This window comes from Corapipo altera, unplaced genomic scaffold, assembly GCF_003945725.1.
Source record: "Corapipo altera isolate COAL_440 unplaced genomic scaffold, ASM394572v1 22, whole genome shotgun sequence".
Lineage (NCBI taxonomy): Eukaryota > Metazoa > Chordata > Aves > Passeriformes > Pipridae > Corapipo > Corapipo altera.
Genome location: NW_020884886.1, coordinates 14,982,169 through 15,003,163, shown reverse-complemented (window position 1 = coordinate 15,003,163; position 20,995 = coordinate 14,982,169). Strand labels below are relative to the sequence as shown.

Below are 20,995 nucleotides of genomic sequence, written 5' to 3'. Positions count from 1 at the left end.
GGATCCACCGGGAGGCACAAGCAGCCTGGCAACGGCTCGCCCGGGGCTGGAGAGGGGGAGTGCGTAACACACAGGTGTTTCCCGAGGTTTCCCTGAACGGACCTCTGCGAAAATCCATGTCGCAGGAGCAAGAGGTGCTCCCACGCTCCCTTTGCAGCTTTGGTTTGGTTTAAAAAAAAAAAACAACAGAACAAACCAAAAAACAAACAAACAAACAAACAAAAAACAAACTAAAAAAAGGCCCAAATGGCATTAGTTCTTGCAAGCTCCATGACCACGTTTAAAGACAAATGTTACTGACATTCATATTTGTAACTGCATCGAAACCCCGCCAATTACAGGACTGGAAATCTCCCAAGCACAGCAATAGCCCCAGATAAGGTGCTGGGATTTCACTTGCGCTTGAAATTAGCTGCATGGTATTATCTTACACCATGGTCTTGTAATGTTTTAGCTGTCTCAACCTCTACTTTTGGGAGTTTTGAAACATAATTGGAGCAGGCTTTAAAGTTGTTTCCAAAAATTTTATTAAAAAAAAAAAAAGGCCGTAATTGAAATTATGCCAATAATCAATCAGCCATAACCTTGTCAGAAAGCTGCTTTTTTCCTGTAAACTTTGTTCCTGTTACATCAGTGCTGTCATGGACAATCTTTAAATTCTCCTGAAAAAGCAAAAAACTCTGTGATTCAGTTAAAATTTGTAATGACTTTTGGTGTGTCATTTCTCCAACACAGTCCTACCTAGGACCTCACAGAGGAATCTGTAGCAGAGCTGCACAAAAGCTAGGTGATCAAGGCTTTGGTCTAGGTTGGCTGCACACCTAGTAAAGCTCATTATAAACCTTAGTACATATGTACTTTTATAAATTGTGAGATTGCAGAGTTTTTGGGAACAAACTGCATTGAAGTGCACAAGTCAATGCTTGTTATTCCTGTGAAAAACTTGGGTGTTAGCCAGATCCCTTTCTGGTATCAATATTATCAGATATCTAAGCAAACCAAGCTGTGACTCTATGCAGTTGTGTGCATCAGGACTAGAAAATCTGGAGAGTTAAAAACAGTGCTTAGTTTGCTAATGGTACAAAGACACCTTTCTGGTCTGAATCTGCTACATGCTCCAGCACGGCTGCTGCAATTGTGATGGCAGCAGTTAATAACAAAGTGAGCCAAATAGGCTGGGTAAACTTTGCGTGTAGCAGTTCAAACAAATCTTGACTCTTTCCTGATGAAATGGTGGAATACATGATTAATCGCTTGTATGCATCAATAGGGCACAATGCTAGCTACAGTATAGATGGAAAGGAGTTTTTTATGCTGTTTATTTCGTTTTGTCCAAATAGATAAGGCAGCTCTTTTTTTTTAAAAGACAACTGGAAATTGCTGCCCAATGTCAATTTCGTTTCTGTGTACTACTTTTTCACCTTCACTTTGAAGTAGTTTATTTTGCTAAGAGTTTTGCTAAGAATTTTCAGTACCTGAAGCTATTTGTCTTTTGAAAGAAGGAAGTATCTTTTAGCACCATCTCATTTCCTTTTTGTCTGTGACATTTTTAACTACTGTCCCTCACTGAAAGCCCCCTTAAAACTCCTTAGACTTTTTAGCCTGTGTTCTTTTGAATCATGGAGGAGGTAAAAAAGAAGCAGTATTCTGTTTAATCTGGGCCCTTTCTTCGTAGAGCATAGCATGCTCTGGAAGCTGAGCAATCTCATTATGGCTAATTCGGTCGGAGCTGAAGTGGCTCACTGAAGTGCACTGAACTGCAGCCTCAGCCCCAAAGTGGAGCGTGAATGAACTGCTGACAGAGTTAGAGTAGAACATTAAGAATAAAAGATTGAATCTCAATTTTTTCCTGCACCAGTCGTAATACTTGAATGTGTTTGTTAGGCTAAGTCATGTCAAATTTGGTAAATTAATTTGTTTCACTGAAGGTGAGTAATAGAATAGAAAGCCATTAGGCTTTTCTATGTAAGCTAGTGGTTTAAACTATATCTAGTAGGACTCAAGGATTGGATATGGTAAAGCCTGAACTTGGTAGCTTAAGGATGGTACAGTGCATTGAGTTGATACTTTTATGGGAATGAGATCTTGCTCCTGAGTGACAACTTTCTGCTCAGAGCCCACCTGCCTATATTTAAAGCCAGGGCTCTTTTTTCCCTGTGTACATAATTTATCTCATTTTTATCTGTTGTTTCACTGACCACTCGCTCTGTCTCATAAGGTCTTTCTGCCCTCATTTATACCGCTTCCCTCATTCTCACTACTATGAATCCTTTCATGAATTGGCAAACTATCATATCTCATTGCTTCCTTCCCTGTCTAGGTTGTTGCTGAGAAAAGTCCTTATCTTCTGAAATTACAATCCAAGTATAATAAATTATGCAGAGGCAAAAAGACCAAAATTTGCCAAGCCAGTAGTACCCACAAACACCTTACATGCTGATATTGTCCATGCTGATTTCTGAAACTCTGATTTCTTGAAGAAATCAAGAAACACCAAATATTTGAATTTTTTCAAGTGAAGTGTCAAGTGCTGACATGATATAGTAATACCTAGGAGATCACTTCATATGAGTTTCAATTCATCCAAGTCTTTCACATTGTAGAAGTTTTCATTACTCATTGAATCCACAGGAATTTGGGATTACTGGCTTATGAAGTTCTTCATAATGAAAGACCAGTAAATAATTTATCTAAAGCAAGAAGAAGTCATTAATATTATATATACCAGGATGTCATGTGTAAAAGGTATGTCTGTATTTAGCACCACGCTGTTATTGGTAGCCATGGAACCTGATCCTGTGTGGTGTTGCTCTGTTTTGATACCTCTTTCAGACCAGATTAAATAGATGAGGAAGGGTGCCAGTTTTATTTGACACAACCCAGGTTGCAAAATTAATATGTAAACAGATCTATTATATAGCAACTTGGAGTTGGTAAGTGAACAAAGACTTCAACGGTTTTGTCCCTTTTAATACTTTGTGAGTAACTGTGGTTTAGGTGAAACTGATAATAATTTTGTTGCAGAAATGTTTAAAAATTTGGTGGTTCAAAACTGATAGTCATTGTAATACCTTTTTTGACTCAAAAAAAAAAGTCGTCTTTTGTTCATGTCAAACCATTTAATAATTACCATATGTTAAACTTAAAACCTTTAAAGAGCTGTGGTGGGGAAAGACATATGAGATGTTACCTTAAATTCTTTTTTTTTTTAGTATCTTTCCTTCTTGTTGAAGTGTTAAGTTTAGTGTAAATTTCTGAAATATTCATTGGTACCCTGTTTATGGTCAGTTCTTCTACCTCAGAAGTGGAAGATTTAAGTTCTATAGCACAGTGTCTTTCATTATAGTTAGAAAGGAATCTGAATGAAGTATAATAACTTCAAAGTTAAATACCGTGCAGGCATACACAAACAGCTTCCTGTACTCTAATGTAAGCTGAAAGGAAAGGACAAAGGAAATATAGTTGATAAACAAAACTTCCTCCTTTGCTTTTCTAGTCTAGTTGAAAATCCAGCCAAGAAATGTAAGGAGTTCATTCAAAAAAACAATTTTTACATTTAGTTTTTCTAGATTTTTTAATTTTATTTTTACAGGTAATGGTCAAATAAGTTCCAAAATTTTTAATGGCTTCAGAATGATGAACAGTTCATTGGAAAGGTTGCCCAGATATGTTCTGTACTCAACAACTGAGCTTTTATTTAGTTTTATCTCATAACAATTACAAGAAGTCTTGAATTAGGCTTTATAATAAGGAAAAAACAAGTTTGGTTTGATATGGAATGTTATAAATCTACCACATTCACTCTTCTGACTATTTGTTTTACAGCTGGGAGGACCATGGCTGTAACTCAGAATAGCAGAGAACAGCTAACAGGCTTGAGAGTAACAAATGCCCTGGTAGAAAAGAGTGGGATAAGTGAGGAATTATTTTAGCAATTTGAAGTGTGGAGGACAAGGGAAAGCTGATGAGGAGGAAAGCTGAGGAAGAAATCTGAAGATCAGACACCAGAATAGTTGCTGTTTATAAGATGGTAGGGGCTTGGAAAAGAAATAGAGGAATGTGAGCTGCTTCAGGGGTAACAGGAGTAAGAGACAGAGGAAACAGAGACAAAATTTCTAGCCAGAGGCTATCAGAGAAGGAGCAGAGCAGAATAGGGGGAGTTTTCAGTCATAGAGAAGCAAGGTAAAATGGCCATCATTGCATCACTAGTTAACATTTTTGACAGTCATGACCTTAGTTTTACAAGTCTTTTGTAAAAGCACAGCAGTCTGGGTCTTAATAAAGCATTCCTTTTCAGTTTCATTGGTGTATAGGTTATGTAAATACATTTCTATTGTTTATTTACCAAGAATATGTAAAGCTGAATTCCTTAATTATGATAGTTATGACCTCGAGCTAATATAGTAATCATTGCTGCTAACATTAAGATTCAAGAATGATTTTCTGTTCACAAATACTTTTCACAGACAGACAGGCAGAAATTCCTGTTGATATACATGGAGAATTATCAAAATAATGGTTTTTTAGCAAATCTAGAGTTTGACATATCCATACAAAAAAACCCCCAAAACATTTCAGATGATCTTAAAATAAATAGAGATATATTTATAATATTATTCTTTGAAGTTAAGAACAGGAGAGTAAATACCAGTACAAATATTTCCCTGTGTAATGTAGTTACAGTGATATGTAAGGATTTAACATATAAGTCACCTCAGTTGCCAAAGCTTATAGTTCATAAAAAAACCCAAATGTACTGCATACATTCCGTAGAAACCATTTGTGCAAGACAATGTTTATTTATGCAAATACTACTAAAATTGCAAAGGTGTCTGCCAGGAAGATAAAGCAGATACATTACAGAGAAGTAAAGCACAGTCAGATAATTTGACACCAAAAAGCAGTAGCTTTGTGGTTTGGCAAGGTGTAATATAAAATGTTCTTTTACTTGTCAGGGGCAACATGTTCAGGTTTTAGTGACATAAACAGCTCCTTTAATTTTCGTCTTGTACATAGGTAAGCACACTTATACAGAATGGAGAGCCCTGAAGCTATAAATGCATAATGAAGCAAACCTCAGAATATTTGTTCATGTCCCTACAATTGCAAAATAGAATTATAACCTGCCTTGTTAGTACATATTTTGTGGAACAAGCGTAAAGTGTTTCTCAACACTTTTGCTGTCTGTTTTCCTCCTTTCTCCTATAACTTAGGTTCAGAAACAATCTGAATGTCTAGGAGAACTTGAACAGATGTGAAGAAATGAGAGCCTTCTCCAGCACCCCTGCACAGGTAACAATAGACACCAGGACAGAATTAGGCTCCTGGGGCCCTATCAGAATTCCCTCTCACCACCTGCATCCACTGAGCTAAATTTAAATACTCCTACTGAGTTCAGTGATACAGGATCAGGCTTTTTTGCCCCATGCCTCTGCCAAGGTAATATCCACCTGCGGTGTCAGTTTTAGTTAGTTCATTATACCGATTGTTCCAAATTATTTCCATTCCATTCACAAGGAAATGGCAAGTATCCAGTTCTGTGGGAGGACAGGTGTTGTAGGGTTGTGCCTGTTGCCTCCCCCACTCTGGCACTCCACTCTGTTGCTGATACCCCTCTTACTATGATGACAGTTTTAGTTAGAGATCACAAATCTGTGCCTGCTAGTTCTACCTCAAATCCAAATTCACTGCTGCCCGTGTCTCTCCTCTGGGAGTCTAACCTTGGCATACTGCCAACCATTTTAAGACTCAAAATTAACTTAATTCAGCCCTATTCACAAGATCAATGAGTTCCCTCTCAAATATATTTTATGTGAAGCAGATTTGTGAAAAATGTTTCTTAAGTAGTGCAATTTCAACGCAGCTATTGTGGCAGTGCATTTGCATCGCCAAATCGTCGGCTGGGGATGAGGTTGCTTGATCTATTATGCAGTCACAGCAACAAGAAACACACTGTGCTCCTATTTATTCATTTTACCATTTGCAACTCACCTGATAAGCATGTTTGCATGAAGTTGTCCATTTTCCCCTTTGGAATACTTTGTCACAATTTTCCAACAATAATGACAAAATAGTCTGTTAATAACATGAATTGACAAGTTTCTTAGTAAGACCATTGTGTTCTCGCCAATACCTAGCAAACAGAGATAATGAAAAGGCACGTTCTTAGTCCTGGCAAGTCACAGTTGCATTTTCATGTTCTTGAACAAGCAAAAATGAGACTGTCCTTCCAACCAGAAATTAAAAGAGTTTAATTCACTCAACAAGCAGAGGCAACATAAGAGTATTCATCAAAACCAGGAGGATAAAGAGGAGACACAGTAGTTTTGAACTGCATTTAGTATTCCAGTGTTTTGCTGAAGTTAAATATTGCTCAGGACATAACCTGAAATTAGAGGCATCTCAGATTAGTGGCTTTTTTTAGACCTTTCATCTGTAGAACAGGTAACCTGCATACTTCGATGATTTTTAAGCTTGTCTTTTTGTTGTGTAATAGGACACTGCTAGTGCTTGGAGACTGTCCTTTCCTCTCTTTGTGTTCCTCACTGTAAGCCCAGTTTTTTTCAGGGAGTGAAGAACAGCAGTGACCTGTTATAAAGTCTGGCACTTCACTAGCCTGTATCTTGCAGTGTTTAAGTACTTTAAAAAATGGGGCAGGCTTTAGAAAACAGCCTTCCAACTGATTTCATGCATCTAATAATAACCTCTTAGGTGAGGAACAGTGCATGTACCTCATGCAAGTGATCATACTGTCAAAGTAGACAGAGACATACAAGCTACAAGCTCAGAAAAACAGTTTTTTACAGGCTGTGGATAGGTTTTTTGTTTTTTCCATCCTGGACAAAGGCATCAATTCAATATTGGGATGGCCATCATGGAGCGAAGAAGACAATTTTCTTCCCTGTGGTTTTAGCATAAAAGGATTTAGTCAACTCTCACTATTCTCATTGAGGACTGGCCTGAGTATTTCTTGCACGTGATTTCATGGCTTATTTGCTTTTGTGCATTACTCAGTGGATGTCGGTGATAAGGTTGCACTTTCTGGGTGGTTAAATTTCTTAACATCAATAGCTAGAGATATGGAATGCTGGGCACTACTGTGATCATATTAGCTCTCTGAGCAAACGTTCCTGAACAGAAATAGCAGTGTGCTTATCTGTCCTAAATCAAAACAGCCATCAAGCTTCCACTTAAAATTTCACTGATTCTACATCTGTATACTAGTTTGGTCCAAGCCAAAGAACACTGTGTACATTAGCATTTCACAACTTAGTAATCATTCTCAAACATTATAGGTTTCTGTAGAGACTGTTGGAATTAGATGAGTTGCTTTTCGTAGGAGAAAAAACAGTTCTATTCAAAATACTAACAGAGAACTAGCAGGAAAATATTAAAAAAAGAATGAGAAAATAAAAGATTGAGAGTATATTCCCATTTATCATAATCTCCTTTTTCCAAAGCTTTACATATATTAAATTTTTTGTGAACCACTCATTCTGCTATGCTAGCAAAGGATGTCATAACATTAACATGCAAAATGACATAGAAGGTTCTTGCTGCTCAGTTTTTTCACTTCTTAAAACCTTCAGTGATACTATCAATCATCATAGAAGCACTGCAGGGACCTGAGTTTTCATCTTGTTACATAGGTGAATGAAACATTAATTGTTTGATATCAGTGTATTATTTGGCAGTTTGAAGATTTTGTTTTTCCTGACAGCAGTTTATATGGGCTTCTGAGTTTCCCTTGTTCTGTAAAAGTATCAGTGAGAGGAAAATAAAGAGATGCAAGTCTAGGCAACTTTTTTCTTTCCTGAAACAAGAGCTCAAATAGGTTTATATTTAAGTTACAGAAAGAGTCCTCAATTATTTAATATTTCTTTTCTAATTTATTAAATACCTGTCTTGTTCATTCAGATCAACTCCACTGGGATTCAACAGTGTGTTATTGATCATAGCAAGCCCTGGACAGGCAAAAAACAGCTCACCCAGTTTCAGTTAAAAATGTCTCTGTTACATGGAATTGCATCTTTTCTTAATTTACGGCAATTCAGGTGACCGGCAGTTAGAAAAACTAATTAAGGTTGCTAGAACAAATGAAAAGTATTTTACTTTTGCCTGAAGATATTCATGCAGCAGATTCATGTCACTTAATTAGCCACTTAATTGGCATGAGGTATACCAGTGAGAATGAGAAATAATATCACTGATTCCAGTGATATCACTAATCACTAGAAATATCACTAATTTTAGTGATATTTCAATGATGAACCTGAACATTGTCTTTTGAACATTGTCGTCTTCTTACTCATAAGAAGCCTTCCAGATTTAATCTCTCTATTTCAAGTTCACAGAATGAAGTTCAATGACCCATTTAGAGCAAAAATCTCATACTCTTTTTACAGCTCAGCAGTAACCCCTGATATGAAAGCTCCCATGATGTGTGTTGTGGGATAGGGGCTACTCTCCTCATCTAAAAGATTTGTAGTAGTGAGCTGTGTTATAACTTCACTGCAGCCAATAGCGTAGTTAATAATAGTTAAAACCTGATCTGATTCTGGTGCTGAATTTCCTATGGTTCTGCTACTTCCTGGCAGTGTTCAAACTCTTTCAGTTTACCTTGCAGAACTCAGGCCACAGTTGCATCCTGATACCAAAATTGATCCTTTTGTAAATTGAAATATACTACCTTCTATTTCTTATCATGGAAAGAAATTCCAGAGGAGGAACAATACTCATAAACTGAACTTTGCCAGAATATTTTTTGTATTAAACATTACAATAAAAGTCTGTAACATTACACTGAATTTACCATACCAAGCATGTATATAAATTCAATAGAAGACATTGTCAATTTGGCAGTGTTTCATCAGACATCTTAGTTATCTGATTACATTAATGCTACATATCCCAACTCTCCTTGTTCTGGTTATATCTCTCCCTGTTGGAATCCAAGCCCTGGAGTCAAATTAGAAAATTTCTCTACTCTTTGAAATTGTTGGATCAAAGAAATGAGTGACATCTCTGATCTCTGAGAATAGAAAAGCACACGCTTTGGTAAGATCTTGCTTACTGTTAAGAAATCATGACTGGAGACATAACACATGGTTAAAACAGAGTTAGGGCCAAAACCATGAAGTCCAGAGCTCAAATCTCATCTGCAACTGACCTAATGTGATTCCTGGTGTTAGTGTTCAGATTCAGTCCCACACTGAAAACTACAGATCCAACTTTTCTGTGTTTGGAACATAATGTTTAAATATGATAAAAATCACTAAGCTTCTCTCTAGCTAAGCTTAAATTAACCGGAGCTTTTCTGAGCCTCTCATGCCAATCTACTTTTTTTTTGCTGGGTTCCTTATCCATTGCCATCACTTCAAATGAAAAAAATACTGCCTTTAATCAAATGAAACAGCATCATTAGCTGGTTCAGAAAACTCCTCAGGCATTAAGGAGATGCTGTGAAGCCAAGTGCTCTCTGTTAACTGTTACATTCAGACTGCTGAGAGAAAAGTGATTATCTGCAGCGTAGTGCATCCCAAAATGCAAACAGTAAATCAGTCCCCATACGTTTGTGCATGCTGGAGCTGCCATTAACTGGGACGCAGACGGGGAGCTGTAACCTGTGTAAGAGATGCCCTCCCCTGCCCTCGGGAGCGCCCGTGGGCCGGAGGCGCCTGTGCCCGGCTCGGCATTGCCACCTCCCGGCCCAGCCCCGGCACTCTGACCCGGGATTGTGCTGGAACACCAGCCCCTCTTCGTTTCCAAACAACCAAGAGCACGGGCAATGTCGCAGGCACTTCGAGCATCCCAGTAGTGCTGCAGGGTGTTTTTTGCTTTACTCTGGCCCTGTAGGGAAGCCTGGATAGCAAGAAAAGATGGGGCACAATGGCGCTGGGGATCATTGCATGGAAACCCGTGTGCGACAATATAAAGGTGCTTTCATATATGTGACGTGTGTGGATTGATGTACGAAACTGCAGGTCATCACTGTATTTTCAAGTTCTAAGCTAGGCTGAGGACCCATTGTTGCACCAGGGATGTCCTTACCCATCCACCTCATTGGCACTACATTGGCACAGCATTGTCTGACTTCTGGCCAAAGTTCAGTATTTCTGTACTAGCACACAGAACAAATGGGAAGTGGCCTAAAGCCTCGTTTTCCTTGCCCATTCTCCATTTATCTCACCTTTCTATGTAACCAGTAGTTTGTAAGGACATGTGATGTTTCTTCATCGCAGAGTAAAGCTAGACTTAAGACATACATTCATTTAGCAGATGAGTTAGAGCTAATGCCTTCTTACCACACTTCTTATCCTAGGATTTGTTATTGCCTCTGTGCTAGATATCACTGGTGGAATGGCACTCCTCAGCCACGTCAGTGCAAAGTCTGATGGCTTAACTTAAGCTGTTGCATAAGGCGGTTCAAGCTAAGCTGCAGTGTATTGCATGGACTATAGAAAATGCCCATATATTTTCTTCCGTCAGCAAAACCGAGAGGGGCTCACATTCAGAGGGTAGCAGACAGCTGGGAGCTGTAGCATTGTAAATCTCTGATATTTTTTCTGTGAATATTTTGTCTAGGACTTCTACCATCCATTTCACTGGGCACTTTTAACAAAAGTGTACTTAGAACTTGGTCTTATTATAGTGTGGTGAAAGACTCATACTTTCATTTAAGTATTCCTCAACTTGCTGGGTATGAAACATTTTAACATTAAATTTAGAAAATGCACCCTCCCCTTACAGTTTTAAAGATTCTATTTAAGTCTCAGCAGTACATCAAAACATTCAAGTGTTGACTAGTTAACAAATACAACAAAACTAGAAGAAAATATTATATAGTTAGCATTATGTAGCTTTTCATCTGTGAGATGAAAATATGCCCAGCTATACAGCAGTCAAGAAATCATTTTAATTAGAACTTAAATTAGACTTTTTAGACCTGTGAAGAAGAAGATGGCAAAAATAGGCCAAAAGATACCACCTACTGCAGAGAAACTCATCATGCACCACCAATGTCCTGGTAAAAACAAAAATGTTCTCTAGCATGACCACAATGGAGAAAGAAAGTGTTGCAAGCTCTAGTGTAGAAAGAGTGCTTATGTGAGGGCTTCAGATTAGCAGGCATGAAGAGTGTTTCTACATGTTTGAACATCTCAAGAAGACATATAAGACAGAGGAAAACCTGAACTTTCAGCAGCATTTTAGATTTCCTGCATCAGTAACTTTATGCACAGTTTTCCAAAGGAAAAATTTGATGAATATTTTGTAAGATGTTATATCAAAGCAAAGGCTAGTTTTTGGATGCTTTTTTCCTCTGGGTAAATAGTACATGTCAGTCTTCAGGACTGGCAGCTCAGCACTTTCACCACCTTTCCATGAAGATAAAATAAATGTTAAAAAAAAAAAAGCCCATGTTTATGCTGTTTCTGAAAGAGAGCAGAAATCACAGTGCTAATTGAAAGGCAAACTTCTCAGACCTTGTTTTTTTTTATATACAGGTCATGAACTGAAATTTAACTAGATTCAAAGAGCTGACTGGATAAAAGGGTCAACATGTGGGGTCCCACAGATCATGGCAACAATTATTGTGAGGTCAATAGCTGTAATATGGATACTGACTTTTGAGTTATTTTTTCAATTAGTCATCCGAGTGATATGAAACTAAATGTCTAGGCTGGTACTGACTAATGTGTGTATCACTGTAATTATCAGGGCATTTTGGCATATTTTTTCTTGCTATAGGATCGTCTCAGAGTCAAGCATGCAAGCCAGAAGGCAACATCTTTTCTTCCATGAAGACTGCTGGCATATAACTGCACTATTTTAGTTCTGCATTATGGCTGCAGATGTTTTCAGACTTTTCTCTTTATTGAACGATGAAACGTTTCATTCAACTCGGGAAAATGACCGATCTTGGCAATTGCTTACAGCACAGAGAGCAAACAGCCACTCATTCCTTTTTTTTCCTGCAACTCTGCTGTTCGTCCAGCAGAGGGAGATGGAGGAACGAGGAGCCAATTTCTCTCAACGTCTAAAGAAAAAGACCTGGGATCATTTGTCAGGAGAGTTCCCCTTTGTCTAAGCTATGTACAACAGGTCAAATACAAGACATTTATGAGACACTTATTTACTATCTTAGTTTAGTCTTCGTTTTGCAGAGGAGTAAAAGGTCTATCAAGTAATTAGACAGTGTTTTCCAGGCCCTGGTATTGAGTGCTCATCAATAGTAAATCTTCTGAGTTTCAGCTGTCAGTCATTAATAACTGAGTACATGTTTGAGCTGTGCAATTCCAGGTAAAAGAGACATAAATGTGGTTGAAAGGAAAAGTATAGATTTGTTTAGCTTTTTATTACTTAGTGCAGTATTTTTAAGCAAACAGAATAGTGCAACTAAGCAAAGGAAACTGAAATGGCAGCCTAAATTAATTGACTAAGCATGATAATAGCTATTTAACTATGGATAAAAGGAAGTTTAGCTATCTGTTCAGCATGTAATTTTTCCTGTACCTTACCAGTGTGTTGGTCTGTTTCATTACTAACATGTGTTCATCATGCTGTGGTATCTTGGCCTATAGCATCGCTCTTCTTCAAGGAAGTTTGTTTCTTATTATTCATTTATCTTACCATAGTACTCTGTCAGGATCAGATCATGTGAACGTTCCATACGTGGGTTTGATTTCATTCCTACACTTGTGCCCACAAACACTTTTGTACTTTTGGAGTACTAGGATTGCAAGTAGATGCAGGAAACAATGGCAGCAAATAGACAACTTACCTGCTCTAAGTTAAGCAAGTTCAAAGCTCTGTATGATTTTGGCTTTACTCATGCCTGGTTTGTCCAGTAACTTCCATCTGTTTAGGTTTTGCTGGCTGGTTTGGTCATTATCTTTGGTCCTCATGTCTCTTTCTCAAACTGTGCAGTGTCACAATGATCTTTTTCCCCTCTCTCATTAGGTATTTGTTAGACCAAGACATATTACCTTTCATTTACCAAACTGGACACTGTAATAAACCAGAAAATATCTGGTCAGATCCTGAAAGCATTTGACATTCATGCACAAGGAATTAATATAAAGTTATTTGACACCCCAATAACTGTATACTTACACTGTGCTTTTTGCCTTAATCCCCTTTATAAATGCTCTGTGTACAGCTCTTTTAGAGCTTCGCATTCTGACATAGGCTGTCACACTATGACTTCTTTCATTAGGTATGCATTTAAACTGTGAAGCAGAAGCAGCCTTCAGGCCAGGTAGAAAACATCGAAATCTTTACTTGTCAGAGTTTGGGTTTAGGTATGAGTCCAGACTTCACAGCTAGCACTGCCTCTGAAATAGTCTTTTTTGGGTGGTTTGCTCAATGCTCCCTCAAAACTCCAGAGCTATGCTCATGAAAGTCGACAACACTCTGCAGAATATGTTACTTACCAGTCGTATTCTCCTTATGCTCTTCTGCCTACTGGTTATATCAGCCTGATAAGCTCCTAAATACAGATAAAAAAGTAGCAGAGGTGAGGCTTGTCTTATCTACCTACTTCATCACATGGTCAAGGATACATTAGCAACCACTTCACTGGGGATAAATATATGCCACACACAGAGTTGTTGCACTCAGGTTGGGACAGACAAATCTCCTTTTCAAAGAATGGGTGAGGCAAAGCCAGAGCTTGTTCTGGAAGCTTTCCATGCCAGACTAGGTGATAATGTCAGATCCTCTCTTTTCTTTAATCAAAAGGGTGAACTTTTAGCATGTGTCACTGTGGACATGTTTATTTGTTTAGAGCTACTTGATCGGGTGGAAACAGGACATGGTCACAAGGGATAACCACAGAGCAGCCAGGCTGGGAGATGTCCTTGTAGAGCTTGTGCGAGTCTTGAACTGAAAAGGAAGAAAATAGGAGACGAGCTGCCTCTGCCTCAACAGGCAGGATCACCACGGTTCTGGAGGAGGAGATGATGTAAGGAGGCTGCAGCTGCACATATGCCATGCTGGGGGCGGTTCTAGGAACTTCCCCATCTCTGCCTGCCCAAGATCCTGATAAGTATAAAATATTGTGAAATTGTAGTAGATGTTTGTGTTTAAGTAGGAAACTGAAGATCTAGTGCATTTGGCATCTTTTTTCCTAACTTTTCTGGTAATTTTTAGGCAAGAATCCTGGGCTGGAAACAGGTAGATCTTGAGGTGTAAATCTGGTGCAGTTGCATCCTGATAACTGCATGAGCACACGTGCAGACTGTGCATGAAATGCTGGCATTTGAAAATATGAAAGAGGAAAAAAAAGTGGATCTGCATTTGATACTATTGTGAAGGATTTGCTCTGCTTCTGAAGATTGCCTTACATCTGCGCTTTTTTAAAGTCAGGGCAACTAGATTTTTTTCCAGTTTCTCTGCCAGAGCTAATGTGCCTAGGGAAATGCAGGGACTCAGTCCTACTTCAAAGTCCAGTTGAGACCCAGGGATGAATGTGCACCATTATCTTCCTTACACTCATTTTTCTGGGAGCTCTTCCTTTGTTTACTCTCTCCTGAAACAAAACTTATCTGCCACCCTGTTCAGACTGCAAAGAAAGTGATTTTCATCACTTGTATTTTTTTACCTATCACCTTATCTCCAGCCTGAAAGGTGGGATAAGTCGTGTCTTCATTTGAGTATAGCTCCAGGCTTCCACTTAAAACATTACAGACAAGATGTTTTAGGGTCTAGTAAGAACAGTGATCCTGCTCCATGGATTTAGCTTTGAAATGCATAGATTTAAAAAGTCCACCTCTGTAACATAGTTATTTGTTAGATTTTAATCAAGAATAAGGATCCTAAATTTGCTGTCTAAATATGTCTAGGGCTTGGACAAATTTTTTCATCACCGATATTCTAATTATATAAAATAGATGTGGATGTAAACAGAAAGCATTTTTTCATGACTAATAAAAATATAAGTGGATCTAAATAAGTATCGTATGGTGTTTGATTTTAAAATATAAGAGATCATCAGCTGTCAGATAAACTCAGCTTGGCTTGATTTTAGCTCAATTTCACAAATTAAAGGCAATAAAATATAAGTTCATGGACTATCATTTTAAATTGTTGTCATTGATGGATAAGATTGTTGAGGAAATAATCCCTGTATCTTTCTGTGCTAGGCACAGTCAACTGTGTCAAATTTCTGAAGTAATATTGCATCAAATGTATATCTGTTGCTATGTTCCCCAAGCTTATAAGAAACTGGGTAGATCTAATAAATGAGAACTGCTTGGTTTTAATATGCGGGAGTATTCTTTGACACAGATTCTTGTAGTGAATGGCTATTGCCATCTGAAGTGGAGTCTCATTCTGTCATTTCTTGCTAGAATAAGAAATATTAGTATATTTTAATGGAGTATCTCTATATAATGGTCTGCACAAAGATAGAGTCCCTACTTCTTCCCACCCCTACCCTGCTCCCAAAAATGATAAATTACTGCTGTGTATTTACTACAGTTTTTCATTATCTTCATTTACTATGTGCCCTTTAGCTCCCTGATAGATAATTAATAATATGTTTAGTCTTGGGGTTATTTGTATTTGTAACTTTACTCTTCAGGAATCTTAACCAGTCCGAACTGTATCTGACCTAATTTTTCAAGTTTTTGTTAAAAGCAAAGTTATTAATCTTCAGATTTCTCAAGCCAAGTCATGCATTAATGTTCTCAAAGTAACAACCACAACTAAAATCCCTGGTAGCAAACTAGCTAACCAAGAAAGGTAGTTTCATGGTGTGACCTCTTCACCTTTTTTTTTTGCACTTCCACTTTTGCTCTGATGTCATGAGCAGTACAATGCTGGCGTGGTCAAAACTATGGTCATGTCCTTGAAAACTATTACAGTCACTTATGTATTCCTTAAATCATGACAGACACACATGCATGCACACATTCATGAGGGTAAGGACTTTGCTAGTTGAGTAGGGGCCACTGAAATGATGCTTGTTATGCACCTAACAGCAATAATCACTACTGAACTTTCAGCTGCGTTATTTGTGCATCATTTGTATTGACATGCCTCCTCTTTTTTTTGCCACAAAACTAGCAAACCACTCCTTTCTAATGTGAAGAGAAGGCAGAACATTAATTGTTTGAGAGGAACTTGAGGATAACAATTACAGTGATTCCCAGGATGCTTTTAGTGATCCTGAAAGCTGAGCATCAAAGCATTTGCCTTTGTTTCACATTCTCACAAAGCAAATCTATAGAGGTAATTGATGAATGTAATTTTCCCCCTTCTTGTGCTGCAAGGAGTGTTCTGAGTTCCTGCTGTTGTCCGTATGCCTGATGCCTGTCCCTGCCACTTATTGCTTTTGTTGGCAGATCACCCGTGCTTCGTGTTGCCTCACAACTCCTTGCCCTTTAGAAAATCCTTTAACTCCACTTTCTCCTCTGATAGTACGGCAGTGTGCCAGCAGCTCCTCACTTTTCATACTTAAAACATCTAGGTTGTGTAAGAGGCTCAATATTGGATGCCACTGCTTTGGAGGGTTCTTTGTGGTGGCTTTTAGTATAGGAGAGCACAATCTGGATGCGGTAGAAAAGGCAGGGTTCAGAACTGTTTTCCAAAGCAGTCATTACAAGTCAGACCCACTACACTAGGTCAATGAGTAAACTATCCATGCCTCTCTATACCTGTCATGGCAAAAATATACTGGTGTGCAGCTGATCCCATTAGCATCACTACTTTAGCCCAAATTCCAGTTGTTTGGGGTTTTAACCAAGCATTAAGGTCCCCGGTGATTGTGGCATTACAGGGGGAGATTTCTACAGATGTAAATCCTCCCCAATTCCTCAGAGGCAGAGATTGCCCACCTTCCTAATCTCTTCCTTTCCAGTTCAAGAAGAGGTAGTTAGAAATTAGAAGTTGTGCAACTGTAGACCAACTACCACCCCCATCTGCTGAAGAGCAGAAAATTCGGGAAACCAGTGACCAGACCCATTCAATGGAAAAAGATTTGCAGAAAAAAAAAAAAAAAAGAGAAAAAGAAGGACCCCTATTTATCCAGAATTGACCAAGCAGCTATATACCCCCTTTTGGGGCCATACATGATTGGGATGGCAGGAGTAAGCTCTGTGGTTTCAGAGTTGAAAGTCTTATTGGCTAGCAGAAGCTCTGATGGTAGAAAATGTAGTGTTTGTGCTTCCTTAAACCAACTTCAGTGAATCCAGCCCTTCATTGCTTGTAATATTCAGGTGATCTAGATTTTGCTGTTCTGTTCTCCAGATCTGTATTCCATGACAAAAAATGAAAGTTGCGCTTCATGACCTTTTTCCTGTGCATGGTGAATTTGAAATTACCACTAAAGTAGACCCAGGAACATCCGTGTTAGTTCATCCAAATTAGATAGCACATATATCTGTGTATGCTTCCCCTACATGTCACTATGGTCTTGCTTTGAAGTCTTGGACTAGAACTAGTACTGCACTGATTTCTGAAGGCTTTGTGATACATAAAGGAGTTGCTAATGATGCCAAACACACTAGTAAATGCTGGATTTCACAATGTAGAAGAGGTAGGCTGAGAAAGGTTTCCATTCAAATGCATCATTCAAATGTGTCCTTGGGAAGCAGGAGAAGCTTTTCATTTGAAGAATCAAGGCAAATCTATCCAGTGAGCTTATACAAGCCAGAGACCAAATGTCTGCACTTCACTTTACTCACAGAAATCTGCAGGTTCTGGTGCTCGTGAAGCTGAAGACCTGCATTATGTAGCTCTCATCACAGTTTTCAATGGATTTCTCTTAATATATGAGCTTCCCTATATATCCCAATATCAGACAAAAGAGCCATTCTTCAATAATGTCGGAGAATGAGATGGGGATTAGTATTATTTCACCAGGCTACTATATGCCTGGATAAGAATTTTATTACCAGTAAAGTTTTGAAATTAATTTGCAAGACAGAATTAACCTAAACAGAGAAGGTTGAACTGTACATTTTTCTACATACTAGCTCAACCCTGCAGAGCTCCAGAAATGCTGAATTGGACCTATTTTTAATTTCACCTCCTCTTTCTTCACGGATATGGCATCTGCTACAAGAGTTGTGCATGTCGCTACTTGTGTTCTTAAGGGTTCTGAATTCTCACTGTGTTTAGACATACTGCCTGGATTTAGCCAGGAGTGGAGGAATGCAAGAAAAGAGAAGCAACTGGGCAGAGAGGGAAGCAAGGGTTGACAGTGCTTCTGCACTGCTTATTGTAGTCAAAAAGGGGATGGAAGAAAGAGCTGATCATCCCTTAGGTTGTGTTTCCAAGGACATTTCTCCTGGTGAACTGTGCTGGTGCAGGCAGCTCCCTCATCTTTTAGGTCCTCCTTCCCACAACCATACAGTCCCATCAGTTATGCCTGCAAACCTTAGATTTTCTATGGGGGCTGGAAAGTAGCACCAGAAATTAAAAATGTGGGATAAAATGCTTTTGTTGGCAGTGCTACTGAAAAAAAGACCCATGGAACCCCAGGCTTACAGTGGTACCTGGGCAGCTGCAGATCTGGAAGAGGCTGTGAGACCCTGGTGTGCTTTTTATCTCAGACTTCTTACTCTGTAAAAGGTGGACAGATGGTGAGTGTTTATCTCTAACAAGGCGAATATTTGGCTTCCGTAGGATTTTTTGACTACTTTATACCATCTTAGGAGCTCATCAAAATCTGGCCAGTTCTTGAAATTAAGTAAGCCACTCTAAGTCAAAATTCAGGAATATTCAGTCAGAATTATGCTATGATAGAATTTCACCACATTGCATCACAACCCTGTAAGCAAGGAAACACTGTTAAGTTACTGTTTGCTGTACTGTTATGCCAGATGAGGAAACCAGAAGTGCTTATACACATCACTCAAGAATGGGTGGAAACACTCATTTAGCAAAGTTCCCACTAACTGCGTGTGACCAGGAGAGATACCTTGAGGCAGAGAAAGATTCTCATCTCTCTATGTACATTTCACAGAATCAACTAGGTTGGAAAAGACCTCTGAGATCATTGAGTCAAACCTATAACCTAACTACACCTTGTCAACCTCACCGTGGCACTAAGTGCCACATCCAGTCTTTTCTTAAACACCTCCAGGGACAGTGACTTTACCACCTCCCTGGGCAGTCCATTCCAGTGCCCAATAATTCTTTCTGTGAAGAACTTCTTCCTAACGTCCTACCTAAACCTCCCTTGGCACAGCTTAAGGCCGTGCCTTCTTGTCCTACTGCTGGTTGCCTGGGAGAAGAGACCAACCCCCACCTGGCTACAACCTCCTTTCAGGGAGTTGTAGAGAGTGATCAGGTCTCCCCTGAGCCTCCTCTTCTCCAGGCTAAACAACCCCATCTCCCTCAGTGTCTTCTCATAGGACTTGTGCTCCAGACTGTTCACCAGCTTCGTTGCCCTTCTCTGGACCTGCTCCATCACCTCAACATCCTTCCTGAACTGAGGGGCCCAGAACTGGATACAGCACTCCAGGTGTGGCCTCACCAGTACTGAGTACAGGGGAGGAATCACTTCCCTGGTCTTGCTGGCGACACTGTTCTTGATACAGGCCAGGATCCATTGGCCTTCTTGGCCACCTGGGCACACTGCTGGCTCATGTTCAGCCTGCTGTCAGTCAGAACCCCCAGGCCCCTTTCTGCCTGGCTGCTGTCCAGCCACTCTGTCTCCAAGCTCTAGTGCTCCATGGGGTTGTTGTGCAGGACCCGACACTTGGTCTTGTCGAACCTCATCCCGTTGGATTTGGCCTATCTGTCCATCCTGTCCAGATCCCTCTGCAGAGCCCTCCTACCCTGCAGCAGATCAACGTTCCCCCCAACTTGGTGTCACGTGCAAATTTGCTAATGGTAGACTTGATGTCCTCATCCACATCATCAATAAAGACATTAAATAGAACTGGGCCCAACACTGATCCCTGGGGGACACCACTAGTGACCAGCCGCCAAGCGGATGCAGCTCCACTCACCACCACTCTCTGGGCCCAGCCATCCAGCCAGTTCTTAACCCGGTGGAGAAGGCACCTGCCCAAGCTGTGGCTTGCCAGTTTTTCCAGGAGTATGCTATAAGAGAGTGCAGGGGATGAACCTCATCCAGGGAAAACCTGTCTGATCATGGTGTGTCCCCTGCCAGGTAAGTATTTGATGCATCTTCTACATGTTCTTTTTTCTAAAATGGCCTCACCTGCACATGATCACCTGATGTGGCTTAGCAGGAGAATCCATGCAGCCTTTGTGATGTGCTATAATGTACAACAGTAGCAATGCTGAAGTTCTGGCTTAATGTGGATGTTCCCCCAGCACTCAGGTTCATTTTTTCTTGCTAGGACATCTTCCCCGGTAGCCAGTGGTGACTGAACTACCAAAGCTGAATGATAGCTGCTGCCCAAACTGCAATCAAACTAACAATTTCCAGGAAAAGCATACTGTTGTGAACAATAAGATTCCAAAGTTCAGGAAGAATTATCATTATCTGTGAGACCTTCACACTGAGGCATATGGCATTTTTTTGGGGTTACCAGCATGGTTTTCTGCCATTCAAGACTTCCCAAGCCTTCCATTTTATGGATAACCTAATTTACTATATATGGGGAGGAAAGGCACAGAATTTCTGGACCTGTGTTTCCTGACAGTGATAGACTTGGGACATGTTCTTTTTCCATTAAACTACATCATTAGCTTTATTTATCTTCTCAGTTTTGTATAGAATATTGCAGGATTTGTTAAAAGGCCTTTGCTACTCCGCTGGAACTGTGGAATCCATACTAGAGCTGACTTTGAATAGCTCACTTGTCTGCATTCAGTCTGTCTTTCAACAACCAGCACAAAAGAAAAAAAGCCAAGTGATGCTGCTGGTTAGAAGTTTCCCCTATTGTTCATAAAAAATAAGCACATCTTTAGTTTAAAGCCAGCTGAGAGTTTTGAGGAGAGTGGATATGGTCTGCAAAGCCCTAATTAAAAAAAAAAAAAAAGAAAAGAAAAGAAAAGAAAAGAAAAGAAAAGA

The 20,995-nt window shown here is 39.5% G+C and overlaps 1 long non-coding RNA gene across 1 annotated transcript; it reads left to right on the top strand.

The window, feature by feature from the left end:
- Positions 1-1,904: 1,904 nt before the first annotated feature.
- Positions 1,905-15,002, top strand: LOC113946794. The gene is made up of 4 exons (XR_003527553.1): positions 1,905-4,182; positions 5,214-5,292; positions 11,505-11,598; positions 11,749-15,002. It is a non-coding gene; the product is annotated as an uncharacterized LOC113946794 (long non-coding RNA).
- Positions 15,003-20,995: the final 5,993 nt, after the last annotated feature.